Here is a 21,382-nt window from a genome sequence, read left to right as displayed (position 1 = left end):
CACTGTATAATTCTGGTTGGCCTTGTTTTCTGTGTAAACATTATAATATCAAGGCATTTCTGAGTCGAGAAAATACTCGTCAATGTCAATTTTATTGTTAGCGATATTTCCGTTGGCTGTGCTGTATTATTTGGGTTTAAATACACACTTTGGCCTTCTCCGAATGAACTGCGAGATGCACAACAGTAGGAAAAGGTTCATGAATTGCAAAAGTAAATACCCTTCATGGCTGTTCATGTATCGACCCATTTGATAATATCTTGTTCAAGGTCAATAATCGCCATGTTGCTTTGACGTTTGATCGATTTCACTAAACAGCAATACTCAACATTGATTGATATGAAGTGGGATTGTGGTGTCCGCAAGGTCCATGAACTATATTGGTTTTCATCACTTTGTACAATACTGGATCTTTCTCTGCATCAGGAATTTCCTCAGAAATGATTTCAGCAATTTGATGTGGTGTAACCACCATCCACCATCCAAAGAAGAATGTGTGCGTGTGGCAAACTTCTCTTTTGCCACTCAACAGCGTACATCTAGCATCTAACAGCACCACATACATACAGCGCGCCAGTCGTTTCTTCTCTTCGCTACGTGGCGCCAATTGAATATTCCAAGCGAAGCCAGGTCCTTCTCCACTTGGTCCTTCCAACGGAGTGGAGGTCTTCCTCTTCCTCTGCGGGTACTGCGTCGAATACTTTCAGAACTGGAGTGTTTTCGTCCATCCGGACAACATGACTTAGCCAGCGTAGCCTCTGTCTTTTAATTCGCTGAACTATGTCAATGTCGTCGTATATCTCGTACAGCTCATCGTTCCATCGAATGCGATATTCGCCTTGGCCAACGCGCAAAGGACCATAAATCTTTCGCAGAACTTTTCTCTCGAAAACTCGCAACGTCGACTCATCGGTTGTTGTCATCGTCCAAGGCACTGCACCATATAGCGGGACGGGAATTATGAGCGACTTATAGAGTTTGGCTTTTGTTCGTGGAGAGGACTTTACTTTTCAATTGCCTACTCAGTCCGAAGTAGCACCTGTTGGCAAGAGTAATCCTGCGTTGGATTTCTAGGCTGACATTGTTGGTGGTCTTACTGCTGGTTCCTAAATAGACGAAATTATCTCCAACTTTAAAGTTATGACTGTCAACAGTGACGTGGGAGCCAAGTCGTGAGTGTGACGACTGTTTGTTTGATGACCTATATTACTCCAAGATAAAGTCCATGAAACATCGTAACTGTTGTTTGAAAAGTCGTGCTGTGACATCGTGACGATCGCTTGCTGATTGACCGCGATCTATAATTCCGCACGTAGAAGTATGTCATCGCATCCTGGGAGTACTTCTTGCCTTGCCTTGCCTTGCCTTGGGCTGCCATACGTTGATGGCAAAAAGAACGCCGACCGATATTACGGCGACCTCTTGGTGGCTTCGTAACACATTTCAATCTGCAATTGATCACTTTGTATGAAACATACATAAAGTTTTCACTGAATAATTTACAATAATTTTTCTTTTGAATAGCTGGAATAAAAAAGCAAACGATTGAACGATTCAAATAATTTACAAATCAAAATATTGAAAATCAAAACAAAAAGAATTTGTGTGGAAAAAAGTTAATTTTGGAATTTTCTAATTTGGAAAATAGATAGTATCCGATTCTCAGACCTACTGAATACGCATATAAAATTTGGTAAAAATCGGTAGAGCTGTTTCTGACGAGTACGGTAGCTAACGTTCTGACATAGAAATTTTATATATTAGATATTAATTAAATTTTGAAAGTAGGCGTGATTGCACTCCTCTGTCATACAATCTCGTAGGTAAAATTCAACGTCTCTGGCGTATTAGTTATTGATTTATCGCCCTTTTAGTAGTTTTAAACAGTCCTGTTATATAGTGAGTGAAGGGGTTATCATCCCATTTCATTTATTTTCATACCGTTGCACATAGGAGCATTTACCCTCAAAAACCGGACAAAATTGAAAATTACAAACTTCAGCAATGGTACTCAAAATTGGTTTTTGTTGGTGCCTAAATAACCGGTCTACAATGCACCGATTAAATGAATGACCAGGCCGATATATGGCCACACAAGTAGTCGAAACCCAGACTTCGTTCAGAACGCACATGCTTATTCGCGGAACTCTCCATTGTTCTCGAGATTTCAAGGGGTTTTTTTTTAATGGGTGAACGGAATTCTTGGAAATGTTTTTTATAAATTCAGGACAACATGGTATGTATTTAATATTAGTAGAATACAAATTAATTTAGTTAATGTATTATTGTGTTTTTTTCGCGAAAACAAGGAATCATTAAAAAAACTAAATTTTTTTTTTTCATTTTTTAGAAATTAGTGTTTTTGTTATAGTTTTGGGCGAGGTCGAGCTATGATTTTTTTTTCTTAGTAAACTACAGGGTTTCTACTTAACATATCAGCTTAAACATTTTCCCCCTCTTTCCCCCCTGTAAAAAAACGCGTTGAAAAAAGTTGATCAGTTGTAAAAAAATGAGTACTGCTTTATTAATTTTTTTTTTTAGTTGAAAACTGAAGCCCTGCTAAACTAATCTAGATGCTTAAGAAGAGGGTATACATTTTTCTAGTGGTACCCAAAATTACTGGAATTGAAAATGTGTAAGAACTACGTTAGGAATTTGTTCTATTATTTCGTTTTTTCAGGTTCAAAATCAAAAGTTATAGAGATGTCTCGAAAAACATTATATGTGACCTGGTCTACGAAAAGGGAGCTAACGTGCGAAAACTAGTTTTCTGGGAAACAGCTGTTAAAAATAAATAACTCGTTTCGTCAGTTTGTCAGTGAAAATAGATTTTTTGACACCTAAGCCCCCTTTCCGTAGACCAGGTCACATATATGCTTTGTAGAGAAAGCGCTGCGAGAAAATGTGAAGATAAAACGTCATATATGGAAAAAAGCTCAAAAAAGAAAGAAGTGTCCAGAAGGCGAATTTCTAACTTTAAGTAATGATTTAAAGTATTTCATATGGGATTTAAAAAAGAAATGGGTATTGTCCAGTTATACTGAAGAAAGATTTGTCAAAAAATACGAAGAATGGTTTAACGCTTCCATTTTAGTACAAGAAATGGCAAGTCCGAACCACAGAAGAGAAAAAACTTGTGAAAGAAAATAAGGAGAGAATCCAAAAAACATACAGGGAAAGGGCTGGACTATTAATAGGGCTGGTTTCAGAAATTCTAATTCGGGTAACACATCTCGAAGATTCTTTAGCGATCCAGATTTAGCTGCTGAAATGACAGGAATAAAAAAATTTCATAATTAAACTTAAGGTCATTCTAGAAGCAATGTCATCTGGCCATAAAAGTGATGAATGAAATTTCAAATATTTTGCAAAGATACTGCAAAAATGTAGGTGGAGAACTACTCCTGGCATCCAATGATGCCCACTCTTCATAAAATACTTGCACATGGCTCAACAATCATAAAATACGCTATCTTACCTATCGGTCAGCTATGAGAAAAGGCAGCGGAGGCTGGAAACAAGCATTATCGTCTACATCGACAAGACTTTGCAAGAAAATTTTCACGGGTTCAGTGCAACCAAGATGTTTTAAACAGGGGTCGAATCGTTACATCCGTGCACGGATCGGCAAACATACGAAAGAAAATTACGTGATACGTCAATCGTATGCGGTGATTGGCATTATGACATATGATAGCAAACGGATCGTAATATATTTTCAATTCACAATAGTTTTTAAATTCCACATTGCTTTGGATCGTATTTTTAGGTCACAATAGATGTGGAACTGTCAAAACTGTTGCGAAATTTTCAATAAACTAACAAAAGCTAATTAAATATCAAAATGAATTCAAGTTTGTTCTTTTATTTGAGCTCTAGTGAAAGTAATGGGCATACAAAAATAGTGCGGAGGTAGCTAGGAGATCGTAGCAATAGCGTGGGTATAAAAAAAAAGAAGTTATGAATCCTCATTAATAAAAATTTCTTTGTAGATGTATCGTTGAACAAAGCATTGAAAATTTAAAAAGACGGTGGAGTATTAGAAGATATAACAAGAGAGGAAGGTATTGGCTCACAAAAGTGGAAGATTCGCTAACATTTGTGAGGGATTACATAACATCTGCATAAAATTTACAATTAGTTACAACCCTCAAAAATTGCGATTCTTATCACACACAAGAAATGGACAACGGGGTACCGAACCGCTTCACCGCAATCGACCAAATAAATAATTTGAATTAAAAAATGTATGTATCCTTATCCTTGTAAATAATTTTATATTTATTAGCAACTAAAATACAAAAATCTGATCACATAAATATTTTTTTTTTAATTTTTAATGGGATATTCCATTCATTGGTTTCTTGTTTATGTTCTTTATTCCTAAAAATTATAAAAACCTTAAAATTAAAAAAAAATTTTGCTCACATTTCCATAAATTTGTATATTACGATTAGTAGTTTGCGTTCGAACGACGATTCGAACGAACGGATACGTTTATATACTCGTTCACGTGTGTCATCATGCCAGATTACGATAGAAGCGTTACGATCACGTATGTCATAATACGAAATACTGACTTTTACGTGACGAGTGATACGTTCACTGATGTAACGATTTGACCCCAGGCTTCTTCTCACATCTGATCCATTTTTAAGTTGCCAGCGAAACCGTCAACGAAGCAAAAGCCAACCCTTCTTGAGTGAAACTATAAAGCTCTTCGAGTCACAGAAACCAGAGGTCCACGTCGACACTGAAAAAGGATTGCCCGAACATTCTGATGAATCAGAAGAGGCTTTGTAACAACACACGGGGGAATTCTTATTTTTTTTATTATAATTTTACTTTATCATTTTATTTTAATATACATATGTATATTCAATATAAAATGTTCGGTTGCACCCGAAATTAGCCCTTCCTCATTTGTTTTATTTTAATATATTGCATTATTATATTCAATCATGCATTATCCTTCATAAAATCACTTAAAATAATTTTGTCCGGTTTTTGAGGGTAAATGCTCCTATGTGCGTTAGTAGGAGTTCTTATAATATTTGCGCTAGACGAATTATGTTGGCTACGTTCACTTTCTGAAAATTGTTTGTCCACAGGTGCCCCTTACTGCTGTCGATTCTCTTTTCACGGGTCTTTTCCAAGATTTGGCGCATGGTGAATACCTGGTCAGTTCTTGATTTTCCGGCTCTATCATCACACTGTCATCATCACACGGTCCAATCAGTTTTTTTACGGTGTGCTTTAATCTTTCACATAATACGCTCGATAGAACCTCATACGCGATGTTAAGGAGACTTATCCCACGATTGTTGGCGCAGATTGTGGAGTCCCCCTGTTTGTGAATTGCGCAGAGCACACTAAAATATCAATCGTTGCTCTGTCCGACCTTATTCTACAAAGAAGCTAACGTGTTAGTGAAAGAAAAATTTGAAATAAAAAATTCTTATTTTACAAAAAAGAAAATATTAATATCGTACAAAAAATAGTATCGTATAGATAGGAAAAGTTTAATATCAAAAAGTAAAGAAACGTATACAAGTATAAAAATAACTCCAGAACGTGGAAGTGAAAAAGCGAAAGAGAAACAATTTCGTAAAAACACAATATCGTAAAGAAAAAAGAAGCTTGACTTTATTAATACAAAGGTTAAAACCCTTGCTAAAAACATTTGGCAACTCCAAAAAAAGTGGAAATAAGTTTAACGAGTTTTAAAAAGTAAGAAAGAGGGGTGCAACCGAACTTTTTATAATCTTGCAACTTGCAGGAATCAAAGCTAGGGAAATTCTTTAAGGTGTAAAACCAATCATAAAGAGTAAAATCAGATGGATGTTCGAAAATCCTGATATTAGTTATATAGGGGTTTGGCCAAGTGTTCGCTCGAATAAGTCAGGTCAGGAATAAAACATATTGACCGATATGTGCGGTACAAAGTCACCCCGAAGTTACAAAATTTGTATGCTAAGTATATGAGGGCTGAAGGAAGTATTGGTCCGATTGAACCCATTTTTTACATACAGACATACCATTATAAGACAAGAATTATACCTTAATATCAGTTATAAATAAAATATTCGGAACCTAAGGGTTAGTTTTTATTGGATTTAGGCAATTTTTGGTCATAAGGTGGCACATACTAAAGACATTATTCGTGTAAAGTTTTATTTCGTTATAATAATTGCTTTTTGAAACTGAAAGAATCAAGTGGATTTTAAAATTGTGATATATAGAAAGTAGGTGTGGTTGTTGTGCGATTTCGTCCATCTTCACAATGTAAGAATGTACGAATAATGCCACGCACTAAATTTTGGCGGTTGGTCATGCGTCATGCCCATTGTCCAATATTCACACTGCCTTCCGTAAGACTCTCTCATACAATCTCGGTGGTAAAATTTAATGTCTCTGGCATATTTAGTTATTGATTTATCGCGCTTTTCGTAGTTTTTAACAGTTATATGGAGAGTGAACGGAGTTATACTCCGATTTCATCCATTTTCACACTGTGGAAGTAGAAGTTTTTAAAAGATTTGTACTCTGAAAATTTGGTTATTTTAGCTCAAGTGGTTATGGAGATATGTACATTAAACTTTGTAGAGTGCGGACACACAAGTGCCTCTTTCTACTGGTCCTCTTCACCAAATTACAGCTTTATATCTTAATTTAGTAGTTATGGCACTTTATATTTTTTCGGTTAATGGTGTGGCAGTCATCCGATTACGCCCATCTACGAACTCGCAATTGTTTTTGTACTATGGAACCCACATACCAAGTTTCATCGAGATATCTCAATTTTTACTCAAGTTACAGCTTGCTCAGACGTACGGATAGATAGACAGTCCTGACATCTAGCTATTAGTTGCAAGAGTATAAAATTAAGTAATATTAAGTTTACTTATATCGCTATGTGAAGAAATTAATACAGAATGTTTGTAGAGTAAAAGATGTTATTAAATTAAAAATGAATGCAGTTCCACTAAGATATTTTTGTACTTGTATAACGAATAAATTGAAAATTACCAAAATATATGAATAATAATTTTCGTAATGTGGAATATTTTGCTACTAATACACATCCATCCATATCCATATTTTAATCGAAATGTGTATCCTAAAAATAAACCATTTTTCAATCAATAAAACGAATATAGCAATCGACAATTTACAAAACAATACTTTCCCAGAAGTTAAGCATACTCCTTTCAATTTTGCAAACAGTTATACCAATAAAAACTTAAATAATTCAAAACAAACAAAGATTCATGGCTCAAACCATTCTCGAATAAAACGTTTCGGTTATCTTGAACCAATGGAACAAGATGCATGAAAATTTTTTTACTTGACAGTCTCGGAAGACTCCCCACAATTGGATTGAAATTAAATAAAAAACGAAAGACTGAACGCAGTTCAGATTAAACAATTTTTCTCTTTTTCGTTTAAAACTTTTTTAATAGTGAGGACGATTTACTTGGTCATAACAACTCAAGCCACTTAAAGCTAAAGTCGACCTAAAAATTTGATACATATGAACGGGATTCGTTATGATATTCTCAATAATAAATCAAATTGTAAAAATGCTAATAATTGTCTTCAAGAATTAAATATAAACGAAACACAGTACAACAGCTAATCTGGGGGGTGAGAAACAAATAGAAATTGTAATTCTTAATTTTTCTAAATTTGTTTCATCAAAATCGGACAAGCGGTTCGCGAAAAAACATCAAGATAAGGAAAAAATTTAAAAGGTCATAAAAAAAACTGACACATACGAACGCCAAACCCTTTGAGGGTTTTACTATACTGACCTAGTACTTTCACCCTGACTTGGAATTTCTCACCCCCCACATTAGCTGTTGTACTGTGTTATTATGATTTTCGTTTATATTTGTGAGCGCACAAAGTTAGTTTATAGCAAATTAATTTTTAATTCTTGAATAAAAATGTCTCATTTAAATGGAAAGCAAAATATATTGAACGCACTCAGCTACAAATATATACTGGACATAACCGCTAATGGTTCTAGTATGTATATATTATTACATAAAATTACCTACCGAAGTTATTTTTTACAATTTTGTTAATGGCAGCGACGAAGAGGATGACGATATCCTAATAAATTTTGCCATTGATGTAGCGCTTACTATAGCTAATCGTAGAAGTACCCATTTGGGTATACCAAAATCTTTGCAATGGGTCAATAATGTTCTTCCCAGATTTGATAGTGACCGCATGCGATAAATGTTGCGCATAGAAATCTTTGAGTTCAACTATATATTATCCTTAATCCAGCAGGACGCTGTTTTCCAAAACAAAAATTGTGTTCCACAATTACCAATCGATCTTCAACTAAAGATAACACTTTTTCGTCTGGGATCAAGTGGAGAGAGTGCCTCTATTAGAAAGTTTGCAACATTGTTCGGAATAGGCTATGGCGGAACGGTTACCAAAGTGACAGAGCGGATTATCACCGCATTGATTAAATTAAAATCTACATTTTTATGTTGGCCATCTGGAGAAGAAAGGCGAAAGATTGTCACAAAAACAATGAAAGAGCTTCCAGGATGTATTAGCTATGTTGACGGTACTGAAATCAGATTAGCAGAGTCTTCTTCAAAAGATCACGAACTAAACTTCTCTCGCAAGAAACAATATGCCATAAAAATGCAAGTAGTATGTGACTATTCACTAAGAATTAGACAAGCGACAATAGGATACGGAGAAAGCGTGCATGATGATAAAATTTTTGCCGAATCTGCAATAGGTAAAAACCCACAAAATTATTTTTGTCATCGGGAATGGATTGCTGGTGATTCGGCATATCCGCTAAGCCAACATCTTATTACACCTTTTCGACAAAACAGTACTGAGCAGTCAAAAGAAATGAGAGATACATTCAATAAATATTTCTCTAAATATAGAGTACGTATTGAAAATTGTTTTGGGAAATTAAAAGAAAACTTTTGCAGTTTAATAGAACTACGGTTCCGATTAACGAACAAAACTAATTACAAAAATTGTTGTAGATGGATTTTGGCATGTTGTATCCTCCACAACATGTTGCTACAATTTAACTTAAACGAAAATTCTAGTTTAGAAAGTCAAGAAATTTATGAACAGGACGGCCTAAGAAAAGCTCTATCACATTTTGTAAACAATAAATATATAATTATTTAATTTTATGTAGTATGTATGTATAGTTTTATTTTTTAATTTTTAACGCCTCCATTGCTATTCGTTCCTTCATTTCAAGCTCTCTTAAAGCCAATTTGCTTTCATTTCAATTTCAATTTCTAGTATTCTTATTCTCTCTTCTGAATTGCGTTTTTATTTTTCAAATAAAATTTTTTCGTATTGTAAATCAAATTATTTTTCATTTAAAGATAGCTCCCTGTCTTTAATTTTTGATTCTATCTCTAACTTTTGTTGCTTCACCTTAATTAAACCGGAATGCATAGTAAGCACATCGGCAAGACCTGTCCACGAATAAATACTGGTAACTACATTAGCAGTCGTCGTTTAACTGCTTCCGTCGTCGAAATCGTTTGTGGTGGACGTCGAGTTGTTTTCTAAGGCTTCTGTATCCAAAACAAATGCATTGGATTGAAACTCTTTATAGCCAAATATATCTTCCAAATCGTAGAAAAAAGGACAAGTTCTCAAAATTATACCTAAAAATATAATTTATTATAATTTTATACCAAACAATTTATTTTCAAATTACTTTCTGTTGATTCGCCGTCTTGCATGGCACCTGCTCCCGTCGAATTCTGCCCAGCTCGTGCCTTTGTATAGCATTGGCGCAAGTGCCTTGCCTTTAGCCTCACTGAAGACAAATCCAACGGCAGATTTTGTGTCTCTAAAAATTTTATATAATACACCTGTGCTGTTGGCTTTTCAATCGGGCGGTTGTCTCGCATTGTATGTAAATAATTTCTGTTGCTCTTCATTGCTCCATTTCCTGTACGGTGCTTTTCGTACACGTTTTGGTTTGGTCTAAAACATATATTTGGCATTATTTTATTTACATTTACACTTTTATTACATATTTTAATTTTACTTACAATTTTGCTTCCATCAGATTCCATTCTGAAATGTAAACAAAGTCAGCTGCAGTTGCCACAATTAATAAACAAGCTTAACATAGTGGGAATAGTGGTGAAATTGTTTTTCACTACTGGCCTGACTTGTTTTTCACAATTGGTCCTCTGGCCCCCATTTATATGTTGACTGGTGCGTTAGAATCTGCTGTCTTTATCGATTGTCCAGTGACCGAACATTTGAGCTTACGAAAGGCGTGTGCACCAAAAATTGCCCAGAATCCGTCTCATCGATCGACGCTTGTGACCGATTATTTGACCAAAAACCACATTTCAACCAATAACCACGCTCCGTATTCACTTAATATGGCTCCATGCGACTTCTTCCTTTGCAGAAAAATTCATTTGCTCATGAAAGGAAAGCGTTATGCATACGTAGAGGCCATTCAAAGGTTTGCACCGGCATACTGGCGGCCATACCGACCAACGAGATAAAACACTCGTTCGACATGCTTTTGGACCGTGCAAAAAGCTGTATTGAAGCAGAAGGAGACTATTTTGAATAAAGTAAATTGAGTTTGCCGCTTGTTTTAAGTCCTGTTTATTTTGGAACCCAACTTGTACAGACACATATAAAATCTCAACACAGAGTTTTTCGTAGATTAAGCGAAGCAAATCTAAAAATTCCGATGGAAAAAAGCGAGTTTTTCAAAAGAGAAACAGAATTTCTTGGTCATATCATAACGTCAGAAGACATTAAACCCAATCATAATACAATCAAATCTATTTTAAATTATCCCGTTCCGAAAAAGAAAAAGAAAATAAAACAATTTCTTGGAGGAGGCTTATCGTAAATTTATCCGAAATTTTTCAGAAATAACAAAATCCTTGACTATTTATTTTAAAAAGGCAACAAATAACTCAGATGAGAAATTCGTGGAAGCTTTATACACTATAATTTTAATTACAAACAATCCGATTCTGGCATACCCAAGTTATTAAAAGATATTTACATTGACGACAAAGATGGAAAATTCGGCTAAATGAATTCAACTTTGACGTAAAATACATACCAGGTATAGAAAATCATGTGGCAGACGTTCTTTCTCGTATTAAAATCGGATAGTGCTTCTTTAGTGAAGAATTGGAGTCTAATAAAGAAACTCTTCTTTCCGCCGATGAAGATTCTGAAGGCTTCATTAAGATAACAGAACGGACCTTTAAATGTATTCAAAAATCAAATTAAATTAATGGAGATTAAGATTCCATCACAATATCAAAAGTTTTTTTCAAATAAAATTATAACATATAAAGATCTAACTTTAGAATATATCAAAAAATAATTAATAATTAAGATAAAAAATAATTTTTTGCACATTATAGAGCATACTTTTGACAACCTAGGGTAATTTTTTATGCAAAAATATTGAAGTATAAGCCGGTAACAGAGCTTCTCCCAGAACATCTTGAGAAAAAAACACTTTGCGGTGTTCACTATAACTCAGCTGGAAATTATCCGATAATAAAAAACCAAGAAAAATTAGTCAAATTATAATCAAATCCTCCCACTGTCGTTCTCTGATAATTTTTTTTTTCATTTAAAAATTTTTGGCGGCTATTTAAAGGTACAACTGCTATTTTGCATTAAAAAATTCTGCAATTTTGTGTAAAAAAAAAATTAAAAAACGAGAGGGGAGGTAAATATTTTACATGTCAAAATTTGTATAAAGTTTAAAATAAATCGGTTTGGTAGTTTTTGAATGACAGGACTTCGAGAAAATAGTTTTGAGAAAATGTTTAACTAAAAAAGTGACGCAAAAACTTACGCTAAATTATCGAAAGTGTGCTCAATAATGTACAAAAGGTCCCGAAATTACTCAATCCATATTTAAGAAATAAATTCTCAAAAAAATATTTTTTTACCATGAAAACCTTACCATCCCTTAAAACTGCTATGATAAAAAAAGTTAAGCTTTTGAATTGGTTAGAAACCAAGCAAGAATTGTTAAAAATCTTTAAATGTATGGGCCCTCTAAAAACCTTAAAATTTTACCAAGATCAGTGCTTAAATAATATAAATATCAATCAGTGGTGTAATTCATTAATTGTGACAGTAGAAGTAACTACAGGTAATACTGGTATTGGGGACATTGAAAGATTGCAAAAAAAGTTGAAATGAAAAACTTAGAATAATTAACACATCAGGTGATAAAAAGCTGGGTATTAAGAAAGTGAGCAAACACCTTTCACATACAATCATGTTATAGTTCAGTTTATTACTAATGAAATTCCACATATTAGGTTGTCAAATATCTACCTTCCGACCTTGTTGTCTTTTGAATTTCGCGGCTAAGTATGTATAAAGCGCTACAGAGTTTGTATCTGACAATACTATACATTTTTGAATGGTCTTGACATAACCTACTAAACGACGCTATGCATGATTAGTTGGGATATTGCGTTCAACAGTTTTAGACATGTAAACATGGAGTTCACTAACGTCGAAATTCGCGCTATTTTAAAGTTTTTCTTCGTTAAAGGCAAATCCACTAGAGAAACCGTGGAGATTAATGGTGTCTAATCGATTGTACTCTATCACTTCGAACTGCGGAGGAATGGTTTCGACGATTCAGAGCGGGTGAAAATGACACCATGGAAAAGCCAGCCGGTGGAAGACCTGTGACGAATACCGATCAAATCATGGAAAACATCGAGTTAGACCGGCAAGTGGCATCTCGTGACATCGCTCAGAAGATGGGAGTTAGTCACCAAACCATTTTCAACCATCTGCAGAAGGCTGGATACACAATGAAGCTTGATGTTTGGGTGCCGCATGATTTGACGCAAAAAACCTTATGGACCAAATCAACGCCTGCGATATGCTATTGAAACGGAACGAACGCGCCCAAGTGGATGCTGGCTGACGACGAAAACTGGATCACATACGACAATATCAAGCGAAAACGGTTGTAGTGGAAGGCCGGTGAATCGTCCCAAATAGTGACCAAGGTGGAATTGACGGCCAGGAAGGTTTTTCTGTGTGTTTGGTGGGATTGGAAGGAAATCATCCTCTATGAGCTACTCCCATATGACCAGACGCTTAATTCTACCATCTACTGCGAACAACTAGACCGCTTGAAGCAGGCGATCGACCAGAAGCGTCCACAATTGGCAACAACCAAACCAGGATCGTCAAATGATTAAAGATCAAAGAATCTATAATTTAAATAAAAACCTTCATGTAAAAGATATTGATACAAACTTTGTAAATGCAGAAGTATCGATGAAGATACTAGACAAGATGAGTAATTCATACAAAAAATTTAGTCTTATTACAACTGAAGATGACAAAGAACATCACAAATTTAAAAACCAGAATGTAAGAAAATATAAGGAACAAATTTAAAGAAAAAAAGCTAACTAAAACTAAATATATGAATTGAATACTTGTACTTTATCATTGCTTTCTACACATCATATCATTTTATTTAATCATTATAACATGCTATCCTCATCTTTATATAATGTAAAACTATTATTTAAGGGGGTATTCTAGTCTAGAAATTTGAAAAAATCGAAAAAATTTGTTTTTTCATAATTCGATAGTTTTGATATTCAAAAATATCTCCCTAAAAGGATTTTTCAAAACTCAAATTATTTTCAAAGTTAGCCATTTTAGTGACGTGGCAACTAGACCGGTTGAGCGAATATCATATAACTTAAAACTTTAAACGCGTTTTTCTTAAAACTTTTTTTTTGATGCGGTAGCCACAAAATACTCAGTCGATTTATTTGAAATTTGGCATGAATATTCTTTAAATATATCTCTATCACTAGAAGCAACAAAAAATAAAAATTTTAAATTTATAATATTAAAAAAAAAAATAGACAAAATTTAAAAATTTGGGAAAAAATCCACCTTTTTTTGAGTAGCCGCCATTTTATGAAAATTTTTTTTTCAGTTTTGCTGCTTCATGACATAGCGACATTCGTACTCATTAAGAATCTGTCATTATGTTATTTTTCAAATGACAACAAGGGTAGAAATCATGGTGATGAGGACACGGCCTCTTTTTTCACCTCTTTTCTTCAAGTACGCATAACTCGATGAATTTTTTTTTTTGAAATTTATTTTGTGTACTCTTCTAAGTTTAATAAACAAATGATAAAATACGGATAGTAAAAATATCTAGTGATTCTTTTTTATTAAATGTTGAAAAAAGCTCGAAATTCGAGCCTTTAGACTAGAATACCCCCATAACTCGATTAAAAAAAAGTTTTTTTTTTTAAATTTATTTTGTGTAGGTGGGAAGGTAGGTAGGAGTGCAGCCCTATCGGGCTCAATTAGCACTGATGTGCCAGTTTGATACACTATTCGTAGAACCTCCTGTATCTGCTATTACGTTTGACCTTCTCTCTCAAACCATTTTGAGGTTTCGATAAAACTACTTATGTCCGATATGCTTTTGGTGGAAATCCATTCAAGGTTTGGTGCTTGGTGGATTCCGAGTGTTTTGTGTCGGATCTGTGCTAGAGCTGGGCATTCTCAGAGAAAGTGGAAGATCGTTTCCTTGTTCCCTACTACTCCGCAGCCACGGCAGATGTCGTTGTAGGGCATACCCATTTTGGACGCATGTCCCCCAAATGGCCAGTGCCCTGTTGTGGTAGCTGTTATTCTGTAAATACTTTTTCTTGACCTATTTAGTAAGTCGTTGGTTCTTTTCCTGTCATATGTTGGCCATAATTGTTTAGTTATGACGCATTTTGTAATGTTTTTCCACCTGTTGTTTGCAATTTGTTGAAATTGTCTATTGATCTCTCCTTTGATCGATCCTAGCGGGCTTGGTATTATCTCTGGCTCGGATTCATTGAGGAAAGCTCCTTCCTTTGCCAACTCGTCTGCTTTTTCGTTACCGAAAAAGTTCTTGTGGCCGGGAACCCAGATCAAGTTTAGTTGGAGCTTGTCTTTTATTGAGCTTAGTGCTCTCTTGCAGTTGTGAACTATACTGGAATTTGTCATGGGTGAAGACAATGCCAGGAGGGCCGCCTGGCTATCCGTAAATATAGTTGCTTTATGTATATTCCCGTGGTTTTCTAATAGAACTTCACAGGCTTTTTCTATGCTAGCCGAGTTCGGTAGACGTATAGAGAGAGATATGCATAGATCAGCGGAGAATACCCCCGTGACCACTCCACAGTCCATTTTGGACCCATCGGTATAGACTGAGGTGGTATCCTCCTCTGCTATTTAACCTCTTCTCCGTTTTCGTCTAGATGGTAGTTGATGCAGAATCGCATTGAGCGCATCAGTCAGACATGACCTGATTGCGCCCGTAACTCCCGAACAAGTTAATACATGACTTACACTAAACCCAACTGATAATAGCTACCACACATATACATCTGCCTAGCAATAAGCTGACATCACTTACTATAAGATAACACTATCCAAACAACTAAACTAATTGTCATCCACATCAGTACTTTTCCACTTCAGTACTTTTCCACAATAGAATAGAAACCACAAAACTACAACTGATAAATATATTACTTTGAAGCTAAGTTTTTTGTATAAATACAAGCACCCGCTTGTATACAACATCTTTTCTGTTCATAACATTCACACTGTTTAAGTGATTAAATAAAGATCGCTCTACGGAGCTAAAAATATATTTTTAAAGAATAATTAAAAACTATTCTTAGTTGGCGCCCGAGCAGGGACCGGTCAACAGAAGGATTCAGTGAATAAAATCCTTCGCGACTTCAATAACAACGAATTCAAAATAAAATTCAAGTGTATCGAAAGTGGTCCAACATAAAAAATTTTCTAAAAATGGCACAGGCACAAGCGGAAATCCAGGCACTTCAAGCCATGGTTATGGACTTGCAGAGAAGATTAGCCGAAGCTTAAATAACCGCTGCACCAGTGGAAGAAGCACAGGACGAAGTCCGTACGTACACAAATCCCAGGGAAGTCGACTTAGGGCTCTTTAAGTCAGCCCTACCGAACTTTAGCGGAGATTATCACGAATACAGGAACTGGAGAAAGCTAGCAGTGACATTAATGAACAATGTGAAGATATTCCGCGGCCAGAATATCTATACAGAAGCCCTAATCTTGCTTAGAGGAAAGGTTACGGGACGAGCTGCACAAATCCTCATCAACAATAATACCAAACTAAATTTTGAGGAGATCATAGATCGTTTGGATGATTCTATGTCCTCGAGGAAGATATGATGAGGATCAGGCAAGCAGAGAAACCTTTACACGAATATGTGATCAGTGCTCTATCCAAGGAAGTCCAGATGAAAGCAGTAAGAACCTTTATCGCAGGACTAAGGAGCTCAGCCACAAAAAATGCGCTATACTCCAGAAGCTGTACAAGCCTGATGGAAGCCTACGGCATAGCCAGAACTATGCAACACGATTTACACTACCATCAACTAGAACACATACCCAGGGTGCAACAACGTAATCAACAGCAGTGGCAAAACCCACAAAACCAACAAAGATTCCAGCCAAACTACATGCAACCTCAACAAGCAATGCAATCAGTAGAACCTATGGAGATAGACCCTTCATCTACAAGATTCAGAAGACAACCGCATAATCCTGCACCGCAACATATACAACAGGAACCAAGGCAGACACCGAATCCCTTCAAAACAGTAATGAAACGAGTAGGAGAATAATTCAAGAGAAGCAGAGACGAATCATCAAATATAAATCAACGCAAAGCGCAGCGGATCAACCAAATGAATGATGCACAAACTAATGAAGATAACATATCACTCTACAATGAAGCAGCAAGTTATAAAAATACTAACCAACAAAAACATTTTATTATAAGATACCACGGTCTTTCGACGTTAAGACGCACTGCACCTAATGGAAGATTGGTGCATATACTGATAGATTCAGGTGCAACTAGTAGCTATGTGAGTAAAAATTACCCATTTGCAGAAAGAGTAAAATTAAATAAACCTATTAAGTTTAACACACTACACGGGAGTTCAACAGTTACTCACAAGAGAGAAATCAATCTAGTAGGATTTGACTTAGATTTTTTTGAAGCAGAAGAACTAAAAGAGTTTGATATAATACTAGGAGAGGACGCGTTAAGAAAAATGAAAGCAAAAATAGATTTATTTGAATACTCAGTAACATTTGAAAAAACTACTGAAGAAAGTAGGGAACAAATAAATTACTCTATAGGAGATAAAAAATATGAGAAAGAAATCAAGGAACTAATGCAGAATAATTACAATAATGAACTGTTACCTTTCACCACCACAATACAAGCAGAGATTAGGACTGAATCCAAAGAACCTGTTTGGGTGCGACAATACCCATATCCATATGCAGATCAGGAGTTTGTCGAAAAGGAAATACAAAAACTTTTAAAGAATGAAATAATTAGGGAAAGTAAAAGCCCATATAATTCACCAATATGGACAGTGTCAAAAAAGGGTATAGATGAGGAAGGAAAACCAAAGAAAAGAATGGTTATAGACTTTCAAAAATTAAACAAGCAGACAATACCAGATAGATATCCCATACCGGATATAACAATGACATTGCAGAATTTAAGTAAGGCAAGATATGTTACAACATTAGATCTAGAGTCTGGATTTCACCAAATATTGATTAAACCAGGAGACAGGGAGAAGACTGCATTTTCAGTCAATGGGGCAAAATATGAGTTCCTTCGCCTACCATTCGGCCTAAAGAACGCTCCAGCTACATTCCAGAGATGTGTGGACGATATTCTGAGACCATTTATTGGAAAATGTGCATATGTATATATTGACGATGTTTTAATTTACTCTGCTGACCCGGAGCAGCACATTAAGGATATCACAAAAATTGTACAGACGCTCCATACCGCTAATATGAAGATCTCCGAGGAAAAGTCAAATTTTTTCAAACTAAAACCGAATTCCTGGGACACATAATAAATAACGGAAGGATTACAGTAGACCCAGGGAAAATATATGCTATAGATAGGTATAAAACACCGGAGACACTAAAAGAATTACGCTCATTTTTAGGATTAGCTTCCTACTATAGGAAATTTGTGAAGAACTTCGCACATATATGCAAGCCATTAACAATTTATCTAAAGGGAGAAAATGGGAGCATATCAAAGAATAAAAGCAAAAATGTGAAAATTAAATTAGATGAACAGGCACTCAAGGCCCTTGAAGAAATAAAATAAAAATTAAAGAAAAGGTAGAGCTATATCAGCCAGACTTTGAAAAGGGATTCGATCTAACCACAGACGCCAGTAACCACGCAATAGGAGCAGTACTGAGTCAGGGTAGAAACCCAATTTCGTTTATATCAAGAACATTGACAACCACTGAACAAAACTATTCCACAAATGAAAAGGAAATGTTAGCCATAATTTGGGCACTACAGAAACTAAGAAATTACCTGTACGGAATAGCCGACCTGACAATTTACACAGATCACCAGTCACTTATATTTTCGATATCAGAAAAAAATCCAAACACTAAACTCAAAAGATGGAAAAACGTAATAGAGGAATATGTTGCTAAATTAAAATACAAACCTGGACACGAGAACGTGGTCGCAGACGCACTATCTAGACAAGTAAATACACTGTCAGACACATCAATCCACTCCGCAGAGTCTTCAGCACTCAGATGCATTAAAATGATTGGAAAACCCTTAAATTTCTTCCGTACTCAAGTTGAATTAATACCGTCAGAAACGAATGAAAAAACTGCATCAACTATATTCCCACGACACGAACGGTTTCAAGTAAAATTTAATACCGAAGAATACTTAATAGAAACGCTGAAGCAAGTAATGAAACCAAAAATTGTAACAGCTTTTCACACAGACTTGGAAACATGACATAAGTTGAAAGAGAAGATAACAAATATATTTTCTACATATTTCAAAGTATTCACACAAACTAAACTGCATGACATCACTGAACAAATAGATAGAGAAAACATATTAGACTTTACACACAAGAGAGCACACAGAAACGCTCTAAACAACTATAAAGAAATATTAGAAACTTGTTATTGGCCAACACTAAAACGAGGCACAGAAAAGATAGTGAAAAATTGTGTCAACTGCACGGAGAATAAATATGAAAGGAAACCAACTAAACAATTATTAGGAAAAAGCCCAGTACCAAATACTCCAGGCACATCAGTACAAATGGACATATTTTATATAAATGGCAAAAGTTATCTCTCTTCTATAGATAGATTTACTAAATACTACGCATATTTTCGTAAATTAGGAAGTAAACTACATTTTTATGAAATAATAGAAGAAGTGTTATCACAAATTTTTCCGAACTGTACCGAACTCATGACCGATAATGAAAGCATATTCGTCGGCATAGGCACAACCGCATTATTAAATAAATTACAAATTAAACACGAAAAGACAGCAAATAATCATTCAACTTCCAACGCACAAGTAGAAAGGTTACATTCAACGATATTAGAAATCGCGAGGACTTTAGCTAACGACAGAACTACAACTACGGAAGAAGAAATATTCTCAGCAGTCAAGGAATATAACAGGACTATTCATTCGGTGATAAAGGAAAAACCAGTAGACTTATTTTTTAATCAAAAGGAAATTAACGAAAAAGTGAAAAATAATATAGAAAAAAACCAAGAACGTATGTTAGAATACCATAATTAAAAAAGAAGCCAAAAAGATTTTAAACCAGGACAAATAATTTATGAGAAAAGTAGTAGAAGACAAAAATATAACAAAAGATATATTAAACACATAGTAAAAGAAAATAAAGAAAATACGGTGCTTACAACGAAAAATAAACTAATACACAAAGATAACATACGAAATTTACTACCCGATAATAATATTAATAATTCTAGTGAACAAATCCCTACAATACCAAATAACTAACGTGGAAAATAAAAAGTTTATATTAACCGAGACATATCCGTCATACATTTATAATGAATCAGATTACTTATATCACATGATAAACTTAACAAAAATTTTAGAACATTATGACACACTTTCAGCATCAGCTAAAAACTCTCCGGAATTACATAGGGACATAGCCTTAGTCAACAGAATAGAAGTGTTAAAAAATCAATTAATAATTAGAAGAAAGAAAAGGAGCATAAATTTCTTAGGATCAGCACTTAGCTTTATAACAGGAGTACCAGATCATGACGATATGATAAAAATAAAACAACAAATTAATGATATAGTAGAAAATAATAATAAACAGAGGTTAATCAACACTCACTTCGAAAAACTGTTGGAATCCTTTAATTATAAAACAATTCATCTACAAGTAATGCTACAAGAAATACTCAAAGAACTTGAAGACTTAACTTTAACAATCAATTTCGTTAAAAATAAAAACTTTTACTCTGCATCGTTAAACATGGAAGATATAGAAAAAATTATTAAATTAGAGAATTCAGACATTCCTGTAATAAATATAATGGAATATTCAGATATACACACTTGTAGAATTAATAACACATTTATTATTATATATAAATACCCTATAATTAAACAAAAATGTGAAACATATGATATTACACCAATAGCATATGGACATGGGAAGTTACAATTAGACAATAAAGTATCTAAATGTAAAAACGAAATAAAAAGAATTAACAAATGTAAAAATATTTTATCAAAATTTATATGCCAAGAAACTAAAACAGATACTTGTACAATACCAATGTTATTAAACCTCAAAGCACAATTCAATGTAAAAGAAGAATCAAATGAAGAAATAATTGAAATAAATGAAGGAAATATTTTAATAAATGGTAAAAATAAAATAAATAATGAAACTATCACAGGAACATACTTAGTGCAGTTCAAAGAAAATATAAAATTAAATAATATAACATTTCACAATCAAAACGAGGAAATTAAAAAATATATCCTGTCACAAGAAGAAAATAATATTAAAATCCTAGATATATTAGAATCAAACTCAAAATATAAATTTAATAACATTGAAAAACTACATAAATTTATTATACCATACGAAGAACACCCAATACAAAACATATTTGTAACCCTAATAATTATATGTATACTAGCTACAACAATATACTTAAGTTTTAAATTGTATTATGCCATATTGAAATGTAAAACTCTAAAACTTAAAGAAAATCAACAAAAAAGATATGAACAAATACTGAAGGCTCAACGATTGGAACATCTCATAAAGAAAGATGCAATCACCAGCGTATAAAAAGATCAGGAGATCTTTTCAATAAAGGAAGGGGGAGTTAATACATGACTTACACTGAACCCAACTGATAATAGCTACCACACATAT

The 21,382-nt window shown here is 34.4% G+C and overlaps 1 protein-coding gene and 1 pseudogene across 11 annotated transcripts in view; one reads left to right on the top strand and one right to left on the bottom strand.

Annotated features, from left to right (window-relative positions):
* Positions 1 to 21,382, top strand: part of LOC115066680 (homogentisate 1,2-dioxygenase) — a 312,248-nt gene that overhangs the window by 237,436 nt on the left and 53,430 nt on the right. The window lies entirely within an intron of this gene.
* Positions 9,209 to 10,094, bottom strand: LOC125775490 (uncharacterized; annotated as a pseudogene).

This window comes from Bactrocera dorsalis, chromosome 1 (assembly GCF_023373825.1).
Source record: "Bactrocera dorsalis isolate Fly_Bdor chromosome 1, ASM2337382v1, whole genome shotgun sequence".
Taxonomy (NCBI): Eukaryota; Metazoa; Arthropoda; class Insecta; order Diptera; family Tephritidae; genus Bactrocera; species Bactrocera dorsalis.
This window is presented reverse-complemented; position numbering and strand designations above follow the sequence as displayed.